The sequence below is a fragment of the Mustela putorius genome, unplaced genomic scaffold (assembly GCF_011764305.1).
Source record: "Mustela putorius furo isolate JIRA1106 unplaced genomic scaffold, ASM1176430v1.1 tig00003898_pilon_pilon_pilon, whole genome shotgun sequence".
Taxonomy (NCBI): Eukaryota; Metazoa; Chordata; class Mammalia; order Carnivora; family Mustelidae; genus Mustela; species Mustela putorius.
The window spans coordinates 35,215,609-35,230,927 of record NW_025422047.1 but is presented as its reverse complement, the minus strand read 5'-3'; the positions used below and the strand labels follow the sequence as shown (position 1 = coordinate 35,230,927).

Sequence of the window (15,319 nt, the reverse complement as noted above, 5' to 3'; positions counted from 1 at the left end):
GAGGAAGATCATGAGTTTGGTTTAGGTCATGTTAAGTAAATGAAAGTAAAGCAATACAAATTATTTCCAGAAAAAATTAAAATTTGATGGTCTTGAGAAATTTTTCATAAGCCTTTTTTTAAAATGCTTACTTAGGGGTGCCCGGGTGGCTCAATTAGTTAAGCATCTGCCTTCAGCTCAGGTCATGATCTCAGGGTTCTGGGATCAAGCCCCACATTGGGCTCCCTGCTCATCCAGGAGTCTGCTTCTCTGTCTCCCTCTGCTCCTCTACCTGCTTGTGCTGTTCTCTCCCTCTCTCAAGCAAATAAATACAATCTTTTTAAAAAGGCTGACTTGTTTTGAAACAATTTTAAATCTTTTTTTAAAAATATTTTATTTATTTATTTATTTGACAGACATCACAAGTTGGCAGAGAGGCGGGCAGAGAGGGGGGGGAGCAGGCTCCCCGCGGAGCAGAGAGCCCGATGCGGAGCTCAATCCCAGGACTCTGAGATCATGACCTGAGCCAAAGGCAGAGGCTTTAACCTACTGAGCCACCCAGGTGACCCAACAATTTTTAAATCTTCAGAAAAGTTGTAAATGTTGAATTCCTCTATATCCTTGACCCAGGCTCCCCCAATGTCAACACCTTATATACCCTTAAATAAACATAGTACAGTGATCAAACATAATAAATTAACATTAGTACAGTACATTAACTAAACTACAGATTTTACTATGATATTCCTAGTTCTAATGTCCTTTTTCCATTCAAAAATCAAATCCAGGATACTACATTATATTTAGTTATCATTTCCCCTCAGTTTTCTAGGACAATCTGTGACCGTCTCTTACTCTTTCCTTGCTTTTTATATATTGATGCTTTTTAATGTCCCTCAATTTGGATTTATCTGATGCTTCCTCTTGATTAGACTGAAGTTTAGTCTCTGGGAAGAATATCAAAGTGGTGTATCCTTATCACAGCCTATCCGTGGGTATACATGATATCAATATGTCTAATTACTCATACTATTAATTTTGATTACTTGGTTAAGATTTGCCAGGTGTCGGGGCACCTGGGTGGCTCAGTGGGTTAAAGCCTCTGCTTTCGGCTCAGGTCATGATCCCAGGATCCTGGGATTGAGCCCCGCATCGGGCTCACTGCTCTTCGGAGAGCCTGCTTCCTCCTCTCTCTCTGTCTGCCTCTCTGCCTGCTTGTGATCTCTGTCTGTCAAATAAATAAATAAATCTTTAAAAAAAAAAAAAGATTTTCCAGGTGTCTCCAGTGTAAAGTAACTGTTTTTCCTTTTCTGTATTCTGTTCATTTGACAGGAGTTACTAAGTACAGCCCACTTTCAAGAGAGGGGAATCTAACTCCATCTCCTGGGGGGAAGACTATCAAAGAACTCAACAGTAAGTTGTCCAACAGTAAGAAAACTGGCTCATAATCTATATTTACTAATTTGTTCAACCCTAGCATACATATAAAATAGTTTCAGATTGATAACCCAGACTCTGATAAACAAATTTATCAATCAGACTTAGATGTTTATGTATAACTCTTTTTGTCTTTAGGCCTAGGTAGCTAACCAAAACAACTTTTTATTTTATTTTATTTTATTTTAAAGATTTTATTTATTTATTTGACAGAGAGAAATCACAAGTAGATAGAGAGGCAGGCAGAGAGAGAGAGAGAGGGAAGCAGGCTCCCTGCTGAGAGCCCGATGCGGGACTCGATCCCAGGACTCTGAGATCATGACCTGAGCCGAAAGCAGCGGCCCAACCCACTGAGCCACCCAGGCGCCCCAAAACAACTTTTTAAAAGCCATTTAGGTCAGCTCCTTTCCTAACCATCCCCTTCAGTGCAGTTATGTCATTCATTCATATGTTTTTGGTTTTGTTTTTAAGATTTTATTTATTTGAGAAAGAGAGTGAGCGAGAGAGAGCACAAGTCGGGGGGGAGCAAAGGGAGAGGGAGAAGCAGCCTCCCCACTGAGCAGAGAGATTGATGTGGGACTTAATCCCTGGACCCTAGGATCATGACCTAAGCTGAAGGCAGAAGCTTAACTGACTGAGCCACCCAGTTACCCTATGTCATTCATTTGTAATACAGCTAGATTTATGTCATAGCCTACATTCCATCTTGGGTTCCCTTGCTATTCAAGCTGATTTTTTTTTTAAGGATTTTATTTATTTGTGAGGTGGTTGAAAGAGAGAACGAGTTGGGGGGAAGGGGTAGAGGGACAGGGAAAAGAATACTGTCCACTAAATGGGGAGCCCAATGTGGGACTTGATCCCAGGACCCTGGGATCATGACATGAGCCTAAGGGAGCCGCTTAACCAACTGAGCTACCCAGGCACCCTCAAGTTGATTTTTTTAAAATTTGCACACAGTAAAATTAACTCTTTGTAGCATAGACTTCATTAACTCTATGTAGCATAGAGTTCCTTTTGACAAGTGCATGGTTGTGTACCCACTATCACTGTACCATACAGAACCGTTCAAAGTCATTTGAAGTTGACATTTAAGCCAGAAACTTATTTTATCTGAATTATTTGGAGAATTCTTAATTCTTCCAATTCTATTCATGAAGCTTATTAATTCTTTTTTTATTAACATATAATGTATTATTTGCTTCAGTGATACAGGTCTCTGAATCATCAGTCTTACACAATTCACAGCACTCACCATAGCACATACCCTCCCCAATGTCCATAACCCCTAATTCTTTAGCAGAATAGAAAGATACTTAAAATTTAAGATTACTGAAAGCAAAATAAATATATCTTTTGACTGTTGGAATACAAAATTCCAATAAAGTTACCTTTGAGTCTTTCTACCAGTTCAAAGTTGAAGGTGCTTAAACGAAAAAATGTATCTTTTGTGACTTTTTTCATTAGGTAAACCACAAGGATTAGATAAATCACACAAATATGATACTGAGTGTACGAAAAGTAATGCAAAATAAAAATCAATTATAACACTCATCAAATTTAATTAAAATACATTTGGAGGAACACTAAATAAAAATTTAGTTTAAAATACATTTGGCTTGGGCACCTGGGTGGCTCAGTGGGTTAATCCTCTGCCTTCAGCTCAGGTCATGATCTTAGGGTCCTGGTATTGAGCCCCGTGTCGGGCTCTCTCTCTCAGCAGCAAGCTTGCTTCCCCTTCTCTCTCTGCCCGCCTCTCTGCCTACTTGGGATCTCTCTGTTACATGAAGAAATAAAAAATCTTCAAAAAAAAAAAATACATTTGGCTCAGTCATTAAGCAGCTGCCTTCAGTTCAGGTCATGATTCAGGGTCCTGGGATTGAGCTCTGCATCAGGCTCCCTGCTTGGCGGGAAGCCTGCTTCTTGCTCTGCCCACTCCCCTTGCTTGTATTTCCTCTCTCACTGTCTCTCTCTCTGTCCAATAAGTAAATAAAATCTTTCAAAAAAATTAAAAACATACATTTGGAAACATAATAACTAGTTTTTAAGGTGTTTTTTCTCAAATAAATAATTTTCATGACCCTTTCTTGTGCCAATACACTGACAGGCAATTTTGTCTCCTTTTATATAACTGTCCTCTAAATAAGCTTTTTTTTTTTTTTAAGATTTTATTTATTTATTTGACAGACAGATCACAAGTAGGCGGAGAGGCAGGCAGAGAGAGAGGAGGAAGCAGGCTCCCTGCTGGGCAGAGAGCCCAATGCAGGGCTGGATCCCAGGACGCCGGGATCATGACCCGAGCCGAAGGCAGAGGCTTCAAACCCACCGAGCCACCCAGGCGCCCCTGTCCTCCAAATAAGCTTTATTCCTAATGAAGTGGTGGTGGAAAATGGCAATGAAAAAGGAAGAGAGAATAACTGGAAGGTTAGGAAGGGCTTAGGTAAGGGCTGAATGAGGTGAGGTAGGTGCCCTGGGCTGAAAATACTGGCCTCTCCTCCATTGGCAGCCTCACAGAGCAGAAAGGATTACTAGATAGAATGGACATAGTAGGCTTGCCCTAGTTCAAGCACACATGTTTTTTCTTCTCCTCAGCCTGTATCTATGGGATAACACTCACTGGTTTACCACACACTAGCCTACTCTTTAGTTTAAAAAACAACAAAAGTATACCATCTGACTAACCTCAGGAAAATGCATATGGTACCATTTTAATTCAGTAAACTCTATAAACAATGCATAGTTAATGATGAAGACATTAAGAAATCATTTGAGAGGATGTTTTCCAAAGCTTTGAACACAAACCAGAATTGATCCACTAAATTCACTCTAATTATACTACTAAATATACCCAGCCTTTTAGCCGCAGGAGTAACTATGACTTGAGCTCACCATAGCTTCATAGAAGGCAATCCAGTAATAAAGGTCCCAAACGTTTTGTATTATTACCACCTTAGGAGATTATTTTACATTTCCTCAGGACACAGTATTTTTAAACACTATCATTTATGATGTATATGAGTCTACATTTTTCATTAAAGCAAGATTTCACACAACAACCATCTTAAGTATACATTTTCTCCACCAAAAAATAATTGACTTGACATCAAATCAGTAAGATTTTTACTGACTCACAAAGTTTTTGTGGGGCAAGGTTGCTAGTTGAGACCCCCCAAAATGTGGCATGATGTCATCCCAGCCAGTGAGTCTAAGCTGACAACTCATGATTTTTTTCCTGGGTCATGTGGGATATTATGTTTTGTTTATTTGTCTCCCACAGTATGATGATAGATGTTGGGAATTTTTTCTTCACAAGCCATACTATTTTGGAAGCTTCTGGAAATATCTGAATATTGTTAGTGTTATGATCAATTTAGGAATGACAAATTCCCTTCCTAGTTATAAATTTTTCTCAAAGACTTATTTATTTATTTTAGAGAGAAAGCAGGAGAGGGTACAGTATGGGGGAAGGGCAGAGGGAGAAAAAGAGAATCCTAGCAGACTGCGCAGAGATCATGACCTGAGCCAAAATCAAGAGTCCAACACTTAACCTAATCAACTGAGCCACTCAGGCGCCCCTCTAGTTATAAATTTTTAAAGCATGTTAATCATGTCCTTGCTCACTTAAACACTGCAGTTCTTGATATCACTCAAGGAAATTCTAAAAATGGTCTCCACTACTGTATTAACTTTACTGTTCTCGATAATTTTTTTTAAAGATTTTATTTATTTATTTGACAGAGAGAGGGGCAGTGAGGGAGGGAACACAAGCAGGGGAAGTGGGAGAGGGAGAAGAAGGCTTCCCACTGAGCAGGAGCCCAGCACGGGGCTCTATCCCAGGGTCCTGGGATCATGACCTGAGCCGAAGGCAGATGCTTAACAACTGAGCCACCCAGGTACCCCTCAATAATTTTTTCTTTCTTTCTTTCTTTTTTTTTTTTTTAAACAATTTACCCTCTGGACTAAGCAGTATTCTCTAACCGAAGTGACCTCAGGTATCAACTTAGTTAACCTCATTAACAATGAGAATAAGTGAGTAATTAATATTTGGATTTGGAACATATTATGAGATACTGGAAGATAATTGCCAATACTTTTCAAGTGGCATGTTTCTTGGGGCACCTGGGTGGTTCAGTCAGTTGAGCAGGGTCATGGGATCCAGACCTACCTCATGCTGGGTGCTCAGTGGGGAGTCTGCTTGAAGACTCTCTCCCTCTACCCCTCCCGCATTCTTTCTCTCTCTCTCTCTCAAAAATAAATAAATCTTTTTAAAAAAACAGCATATCTCTTAAACTTATATTAAAATGAATTTATATTTCTCAGCACATATGTAAACCGAAGGCAAAAAGAACAATCTTGGTAGTAATCTTAGGGGCAAGAGAAATTTGGTTGGGATTTAAGTTTCCTGCAAATAACTACAGAAGTAAAAATTCACATTACAACCACTATATACTATGACTAAGCCTGACTCTGTTATAATAAACTTATTTTTTCCTCCAAGATTTTTATTCATTTATGTGAGAGAAAGAGTGTGCACAGAGGTAAAGGGAGAGAGAGAAGCAGAGAAGCTCCATGCTGAGCCAAGAACAAGCCAAGAACAAAATCCCCGAACCCTGGGATCATGACATGAGCTGAAATTAGACACAATCATTGAGCGACCCCAGTGTCCCTGACTCTGTTATAACTCCTAATTTATTTTCAAGATCTCATACCTATGGTATCTTACCTAAAGGCCTCAGTGCAGGTATTTTGCACCTTTCAACATTAAAGTCCCTTGTGATTAGTTCTCTTGAACTTTAAAGCATGTGCATTATTAGAAACAACACTATGGGAGACAATGACATCACTAGTATAGCTCTGAGGCATATGATTCTGTGACTCAGCTGGACAGGACAAAGTGCAGAGATATCCTTCTGAACTCGGGAAAGTAATCACTCTACAAATCTCTTCTGTTTATCATTCTTCCTGGTCTTTTCTTCCTCCTCTTATCCTCATCCCATTTCCCCCTTCAAAAAAGTACAACTTTGGCTTTGTCAAGTGTTGCAATCCTTGACATCAATCTAGGATTCTAAATCAAATGTCATTTCCCACTATAGTTGGATGATAAAAATATGGAAAAGGGTTTTTATGGGGCACCTGGGTGGCTGTCAGTTAAGCATCTTACTCTTGGTTTGGGCTCAGGTCAAGATCTCATGGGTCCTGGAATAGAGCCCAGGTCTGGCTTCCAGCTCAGCCAGGGATCCTCTTGAAGATTCTCTCCCGTGCCTCTTCCCTCACTTGTGCAGGGGGTGCTCTTTCTCTCAAATTAATAAATCTTAAAAATGAAAAGTAAAGAAAAGGGGGTTTTGTGTGTTTATAAAGACTTTTTAAAAGAATAACCTCATTGGGTTGTTACAAGTTATGAATACTATATAAACTTTAAAAGCTTCAGTAATAATGTTGGTTTTGACCTGTAATTAAAATTCCTAACCCCTTTCCCAAGAGCTGACAAGATAGCGGAAGTGGAGCAGCAGAAGCACACCTTTTTGCAAGTTCACCTACAGAAGCGCCGTCCTTGACCAGCTGCTGGACAGTCCTAGGAGGTTGATGCAGCTGTACAGCACCCAGCAGCAGAAGAAGTGAAACTGGAGTTTGTGGGGGAAGCCACACTCACTGTTGGAGCCCCTATGCAAGACCAAAAAGGAAGCTCCATCCCCCATGGCATAATCCTGAGGTGCTCCTCTGGGTCATGATCATCATCCCCAAGATGGTGGGCAATGTCGGGGGCGTCTAAAATGGCAAGACCTTAAACCACATGGAAATCAAGCCCGAGATGATTGACCACTACCTGGGCAAGTTCTTCACCACCTACAAGCTTGGGAAGTACTGCAAGCCTGGCGCCAGGGCCACCTACTCCTCCCGCTTCATCTCTCTCATGTAGCCTGTTCGGCCAATAAAGGCACTGACTTCTCTTTAAAAAAAACTGATTACAAAATAAGTAAAACAGTAACATCAAATAAACCAAAAGGATAAAGGAGCTTTGCCTTTATTCTTTGAGCTGCCAAAATATCTAGAAATACTTAAACAATGTGGCTACCCAGAAAGGTTTAGGAACAGAAGAAGTACTTTTTTATTTGGGGAAATACTAAAACACTGAAATCATGAATAGAAACAAAAGTTTCTTTTGAAATTTACAATTTAAATTTACAATTACAATTTTGAAATTTACAAGTACCCATCCCCCAGTAGATCACTAAACAATAACTTCACGGAATCATAACAAAATTTATCAAGCCCTTCTGATATGACTTTATGAATTGTCACATCAGCCTCCAATGACACATGAGGCATTTCCAAATTTTTGCATTAGTTATATTTCAAGAGCTGTTCACCTGATGGTTGATGGGCATATGCACTTTGCAAATCATGTGTAACTGGAAATCAACTTACCCATGGGATTTCCAGAATTAACTCCTAAAAAGTCAATATTAAATAGAACAATGTTAGGATAAGCTATGATATGGCACAGTAACATAAATCACAAAATATCTCTTTGACTAAGAAAAGCAATGGCTTCTTTCTTACTCAGAAAGTCAGTTATGCAACTTCATGTGGGGGCTTTCTTCTAGGTGGTGCCTCAGGGATCCAGAACCCTTCCATTTCATGATTTTGTCATCTTGAGCATGTGCCCTCTGATGTTAATGTAAAAGGGTAGAGAATGTGTGAATGATAATGCATGGGCTTTTATGGCCAGGCCTGGAAGTGTATCTCCATTGCCCACTATCACTGGGCAGTACCTAATCACATGGCTACAAGCTAACTCCAAGGAAAGCTAAGATATGTGCACCCAGGAGGAGAATATACTTGATGTCTAGATAGTGTCTAGCTAGCTAGTTTCTACCACAAGAAACCTTGTAGTATGGTTTTGTGCAAACATTTATTATCCTGAACTAGGCCTATACAAAGATCTGTAATGTTAATCTTTGCTTCTGTAATTTCAGCGTAACATGACTTCTTTAAACAAGCACTAAAATGCGATTTTGTTCAAATAGGTAAGTACTGAACAACTGTGAGTATGAGGTCATGTTCCCTGACAATATGTAGAATGTGACTGTTCTATCTTGCCTGAAGATGCTGAATCATATACTTTAACTCAGTGGAGTAGACATGATACTGATATTGTTTTATGAAAGCTAGGAGTTCAAGAGGTCTAATGACTAAATAGAAAGTCACCTCCCAGCCCCACCTTGAAAGTAACGCAAAGGAGAGCTTGAGGACAGTCCAAGACTTCTCAAAAATTAATTTTGCACTTGTCCAACATACAGAATGATCCAGACATAATGTTCTAAATCAGCACTGTCCTGTAGAAGTAAACAGTGAGCCACATGTGTAATATTCTAGTGGCAGGGCATCTGAGTGGCTTAGTTGGTTAAGTATCTGCCTTAGGCTCGGGTCATGATCTTGTACTCCTCTGTCTGCTGCTCCCCCTGCTTGTGTGCTCTCTTTTAAAAATAGACAAATAAGTAAAAATAAAGATTTTATTTATTTGTTTGACAGAGTGAGGGAGCACAGACTGGGGGAAAGACAGAGGGAGAGAGAGAAGCAGGTTTCCCACTGAGCAGGAAGCCCAATGCAGGGCAAGATCCCAGGACCCTGAAGTCATGACCTGAGCTGAAGGCAGAAGGTAACCAACTGAGTCACCTCTGTGCCTCAGGGGAGCATTTTTTTTTAAAAGATTTTATTTTTAATTATGTGGGGCTCAAACTCACAACCCCAAGACCAAGAGTCTCATGCTCTACCAGAGCCATCCAGGCTTCCCTCCAGGGAGAATTTTTTACTGCCCTGGCCTCCATTCTCATTTGGCTATTTTTTAAATGTGTACTAATTTTTAAATTTTATTTTCAATTGAAAATATGAGTCAGAAGTTAAAATTCAAACTTGCAGAAACAAGAAAAACACTGAAGAAAACAACCTGAAATCATAAAGAAATTTGTGATGGATATGGTGGTAGTCTCTTAAGCTCCCCAGCTCAGCAAGCAAAGGGGTACCAAACAGGGTGGTTAATCATCAGTAGGGTTTTCCAGAGAAATAGAACCAATAGAATGGATATCTACACACACACACACACACACACACACACACATACATTATAAAAAATTGAACGAGGGGCACCTGGGTGGCTCAGTGGGTTAAAGCCTCTGTCTTCGGCTCAGGTCATGATCCCAGGGTCCTGGGATCAACACCCTCTCCCACCCCCCCCACCCCCGCATTGGGCTCTCTGCTCAGCAGGGAGCCTGCTTCCCTTCCTCTCTCTCTGCCTGCCTCTCTGCCTAGCTGTGATCTCTGTCTATCAAATAAATAAGTAAAAATATTTAAAAAAAAAAACTGAATGAAAAGTCCCAAGATGGGCAGTTGGCAAGCTGGAGATCCAAAAGAGCCAATGGTGTAGTTCCAGTTCAAGTTTGTAAGTTAGAGATCCAGGAGACCCAGAGGGTTAAGTTTCAGCCCCCAAACCAGCAAGCTCTGAACTCAAAAGCCAATAATTCAGTTCAAGTCCAAAAGCTGAAAAAAAAACAACCATATCCCAGTTCAGAGCAGTCAGGCCAGAAGGGCAGCCTTTATGTTCTATTCAAGTCATCAACTAATTGGATGAGGGCTACCCACAATCTGCTCTACTCAGTCCAATGTTAAATTGGAAATGTTAATTCAAATGTTAAATCTCCTCCAAAAATACCCTCACAGACATACCCAGAATAATGTTCAACCAAATATCTGGGCACTTGTGGCTCAGTCAAGCTGAAACATAAAACTTACCATCACATAATCCAAAAAGCAGAGGATGAACTTGAATACTTATTTAATATCTAGATTTTTATTGTTGTGCAAATGAAAAGCATTTCATTCATCACCCATCCTAGTGTTTTTTGAGGTCCAAAAACCCCACAAAAAAACAAAAGCTTTGATAAATAAGTAAAAAGCTTGTAAAACCATCATTTGTACAGTGTCGCTTAAAAACAAATTTTTCAGAGAAAAAAAAGGGTATATAAGTGAACTCCTGTAAAGCATACTCCTTTCTTGATACACATCCAAATGAATAAAGAGGAAAATGTCATTTTTTATTAAGAAAATTGTCACTTATTTTGACTTTTTTTTTTTTTTTTTTTTTTTGACAGAGATCACAAGCAGGCAGAGAGGCAGGCAGAGAGAGAGAGAAGTAGGCTCCCCACTGGCGAAGAGCCCGACGTGGGGCTCGATCCCAGGATCCTGAGATCATGACCCGAGCTGAAGGCAGTGGCTTAACCCACTGAGCCACCCAGGCGCCCCTGACTTTTTTTTTTTTTTTAAGCCCATCTCAGGGATGCCTGGGTGGCTCAGTTGGTTAGATGACTGCCTTCAGCTCAGGTCATGATCCCGGAGTCCTGAGATCGAGTCCTGTATCGGGCTCCCAGCTCCACGGGGAGTCTGCTTCTCTCTCTGCCCTTCTCCTCACTCATGCTCTCTCTCCCTGTCTCTCTCTCAAATAAATAAATAAATAAATAAAATCTTAAAAAATAAAATAAAATTAAATTAAATTAAAAGCCCATCTCATATTACAAGCTCTAAATTAGACCCGTAAAAGATGTTTCACATCAAAATTTTAAAAGGTGTCAGGAGCTAACAACAAATCCCTATTTTCTTGGCACAGTTAACTATTTCAGGTAACAAGTAAAAGAAATTCAGAAAGGCCCTATAAATATCCCTCCAGTTGGAAGGCATGTGTGCTGAAGGCATAAGCAGAGTACAAGGACAAGAAATTCTTTCAGAACATATTTGATAATGGCGGTTCTAGAAATTTCATATAGGAAATGGCACTCTACTTGGAAGAAGATGGGGGATTTGCTTGAAATTATGTTTGTAGAAGATGCACAGTTTTTATTTAGATCACACGTTCATTAGAGTGTCTAGAGAGTTTATGAAAATAAAGGTGTCTCCTGAGACACCTTTTGGCACCCCTGCTGTCATCTGTTTACAGATTTCAAAGAAGGCAGGCCAGAAAGATGAACCCATTGACTGAGCAAGGACTTCTCTCTTAAATTTTTTAATGAAAATTTTGAAACAAACACAAAAGCATATGAATTCATGTATAGAAGCTTCATGTATTCATCACTCTTACCAGCTTTTTGCAATCTTATTATCTCTTTCCCCCACTCACACTGGCTTTTTTGGGGAGGGCTAGCTATTAAAGTAAATCCTAAATATCATGTAATCTCACCCATAAATAACTTTGGTGATAGTAACAGATAAAGACATAACTACAATGGCATCATCACATTTAACAAGTTTAACCCTTTAACACATATTCCTTAACATTTTCTAATACTTAGACTGTATAATTTTTCTCAGTTGTTGCCAAAAAAAAAAAAAAAAAAAAAACCCTTTTACAGTTGGTTTGTTTGAACAAGATTCAAAAAGATCCACATTCAGTTGATATTTATTTATCTTGTAAGTGTAAAATAGCTCCCTTTCCCTCCTCCTCTTTTAGAAAACGCAGGGTAAAGAATTCTTTCCCTTTATTCATCAATTCTCAGGGGCGCCTGGGTGTCTCAGTGGGTTGAGGCCTCTGCCTTTGGCTCCGGGCGTGGTCTCGGGGTCCTGGGATTGGGCCCTGCATTGGGCTCTCTGCTCCATGGGGAGCCTGCTTCTTCCCTTCCCTCTCTCTGCCTGCCTCTCTGCCTACTTGTGATCTCTGTCCAAACAAACAAACAAACAAAAAACCCACTTCACAAAACTCAGTATTGGTAAGGATGTGGAGAGAGAAGTACTTTTTTTTTTTTTTAAAGATTTTATTTATGTATCTGACAGACAGAGATCACAAGCAGGCAGAGAGGCAGATAGAGAGAGAGGGGCAGGCTCCCTGCTAAGCAGAGAGCCAGATGTGGGGCTCAATCCCAGGGCCCTGAGATCATGACCTGAGCTAAAGGCAGAGGTACCCACGAGCCACCCAGGTGCCCCAAGAGAAGTACTCTAATATATAGTTGGTAGAAGTATAAATTTGTATAATTTTCCAATATGCTTCATATGTTTCATTGACCCACCAATTTTACATGTGTAAATTTATTTAAGGCCAGTTTCAAAAATGCCTCAGAATAAGTGAAGCTCAGGGCGCCTGGGTGGCTCAGTGGTTAAGCCGCTGCCTTCGGCTCAGGTCATGATCTCAGGGTCCTGGGATCGAGTCCCGCATCGGGCTCTCTGCTCAGCAGGGAGCCTGCTTCCTCCTCTCTATCTCTCTCTGCCTGCCTCTCTGCCTACTTGTGATTTCTCTCTGTCAAATAAATAAATAAAATCTTAAAAAAAAAAAAAAAAAAAAAAAAAAAAAAAAAAAAAAAAAAAAAAAAAAAAAAAAAAAAAAAAAAAAAAAAAAAGAATAAGTGAAGCTCATGTTAATTTTGGAGAAAATTTAGTTATGCACTACGATGGATTAATTTTTATCACAAAATGACAGGCAAGGTGAGAAAAGTGCCTTTTTAAAAGACATTATAAAGTGATGGACCTTAATATGCTGAAAAGACATGAGAAAACTTAATTAAAAACTTAAAAGTTGATCCCAGGTGGTGGAGGAAGGGGAATGAGGAACATACAAGGGCTTTCATTGTATTTGTCACATTTTATTTCTTAAATGGGGTGATAAGAGACGCCTGGGTGGCTCAGTGGGTTAAAGCCTCTGCCTTCGGCTCAGGTCATGATCCCAGGGTCCTGGGATCGAGTCCCGCATCGGGCTCTCTGCTCAGCGGGGAGCCTGCTTCCTCCTCTCTCTGCCTGCCTCTCTGCCTACTTGTGATCTCTCTCTGTCAAATAAATAAATAAAATCTTAAAAAAAAAATGGGGTGATAAGTTCACAGGCATTTGCTATAATTCTGCCCATTTTTTATTTTTTATTATTATTTTTTAAAAGATTTTATTTGACAGACAGAGATCACAAGTAGGCAGAGAGGCAGGAAGAGAGAGAGGAGGAAGCAAGCTCCCTGCTGAGCAGAGAGCCTGATGAGGGGCTCGATCCCAGGACCCTGGAATCCATGACCTGAGCCGAAGGCAGGTCAAGGGCTTTAACCCACTGAGCCACTCAGGCGCCCCAGCCTATGTTTTTAAAATTATTATTATTTTTTTAAGTAATTGCTAACCCTAACATGGGACTCAATCTCATGACCTCAAGATCCAGAGTTGCATGCTCTACCTACTACGCCAGCCAGGTGCCCTTTGGCTATTTTTAAAAAATATTAGCAGCATCATTACAAAGTAAAAAATATCTTAACTGGATGAGAGACAGTGATTCAGTGAATTGTTTGGATAAAATTACATAATGTACTGATTTACTCAATTATTTATTTGTTTACCGTGTTTAAATAGATGGTATCTGAGAAGACATGTTTATTTTTAAATTGAAGACATTTTTAACTATATATGAAACGTTTCGGAACTTGAAGTCAAACAGAAAAAAATGTATAGCTGTAGCTATACAGAAACCTACTACAATAAAAACTTCAGGAGTAGTAGGTGTAAATGCAGGTGCTGTGCATTTGTTACACAAATATATCCAGCCTGAATGACATTCTCCAGGAATACCTCTCACCATAAGTAAGAATACACATATATCATTTGAGTGCCTTTATTTGGATTTTTAAATTTTTAAAAAAATTTTTAAAGATTTATTTGAGGGGCGCCTGGGTGGCTCAGTGGGTTAAGCCTCTGCCTTCGCCTCAGGTCATGATCTCAGGGTCCTGGGATCGAGCCCTGCGTGGGGAAAAAAAAAATCTCTGCTCAGCAGGGGGCCTGCTTCCTCCTCTCTCTCTGCCTGCTTCTCTGCCTACTTGTGATCTCTGTCTGTAAAATGAATAAATAAAATCTTTTTTTTTTAAAGATTTTATTTATTTATCAGAGAGAGAGAGGGGAGAGAGCGAGCACAGGCAGACAGAATGGCAGGCAGAGGCAGAGGGAGAAGCAGGCTCCCCGCCGAGCAAGGCGCCTGATGTGGGACTTGATACCAGGACGCTGGGATCATGACCTGAGCCAAAGGCAGCTGCTTAACCAACTGAGCCACCCAGGCGTCCCGAATAAATAAAATCTTAAAAAAAAAAAAAGATTTATTTGAGAAAGAGAATGCACTTGCATGTGAGTGGGGAGAGGAAGAGGGAGAATCTCAAAAAGACTTCCCACTGAATACAGAGCCCATAGGGCTCAATCCCATGACCCCAAGATCAGGACCTGAGCCAACCTAAAACCAAGAGTTGGACACTCACGGACTGAGCCACCCGAGTGCCTCTAATTGGATTTTTAAATGACAGATTATTTGTGTTTGCACATGTGCACCATATATGTGCATATGTATGTATATATAAACAAAATTTAAAAAAAACAGTAGTTACCTGTCTTGAAGACCTGAAACATTAAGTTGTTTCACCGAAGGGGTAAACATAGGATTCCAAGACATGAATAAAATAGTATATTTATCTGAAGAAATTATCCGGAATTGAGATACATAAAGATGTAAGATAGATTCAAAGATACTGAGGCAAGACTGATATCTAGGGGCACCTGGGTGGCTCAGATGGTTAAGTGTCTGCCTTTGGCTTAGGTCATGATCTCAGGGTCCTGGGATCAAGGCCCACATCAGGCTCCCCACTCACCAGGAAGCCTGCTCCTCCATTTTCCCTGCCTGCCTCTGCCTACTTGTAATCTCTGTCAAATAAATAAAATCTTTTAAAAAAAAGAAAAATAAAGACTGATAACCTAACGCGTTTAAGCTGAAAACAAAGAGAAAAGACAGAATCACAGAGGCGTACCTAAAGAGATACTGGAGGGAGTGCCTGGGTGGCTCAGTCATTAAGCATCTGCCTTGGGCTAGGGTCATGATCTCAGGGTCCGGGAATCCAGCCCCAGGCCCAGCTCTCTGCTC

At 40.2% G+C, this 15,319-nt stretch overlaps 1 pseudogene; it reads left to right on the top strand.

Annotated features, from left to right (window-relative positions):
* Positions 1-3,802: 3,802 nt before the first annotated feature.
* On the top strand, positions 3,803-7,443 carry LOC123388297 (annotated as a pseudogene).
* Positions 7,444-15,319: the final 7,876 nt, after the last annotated feature.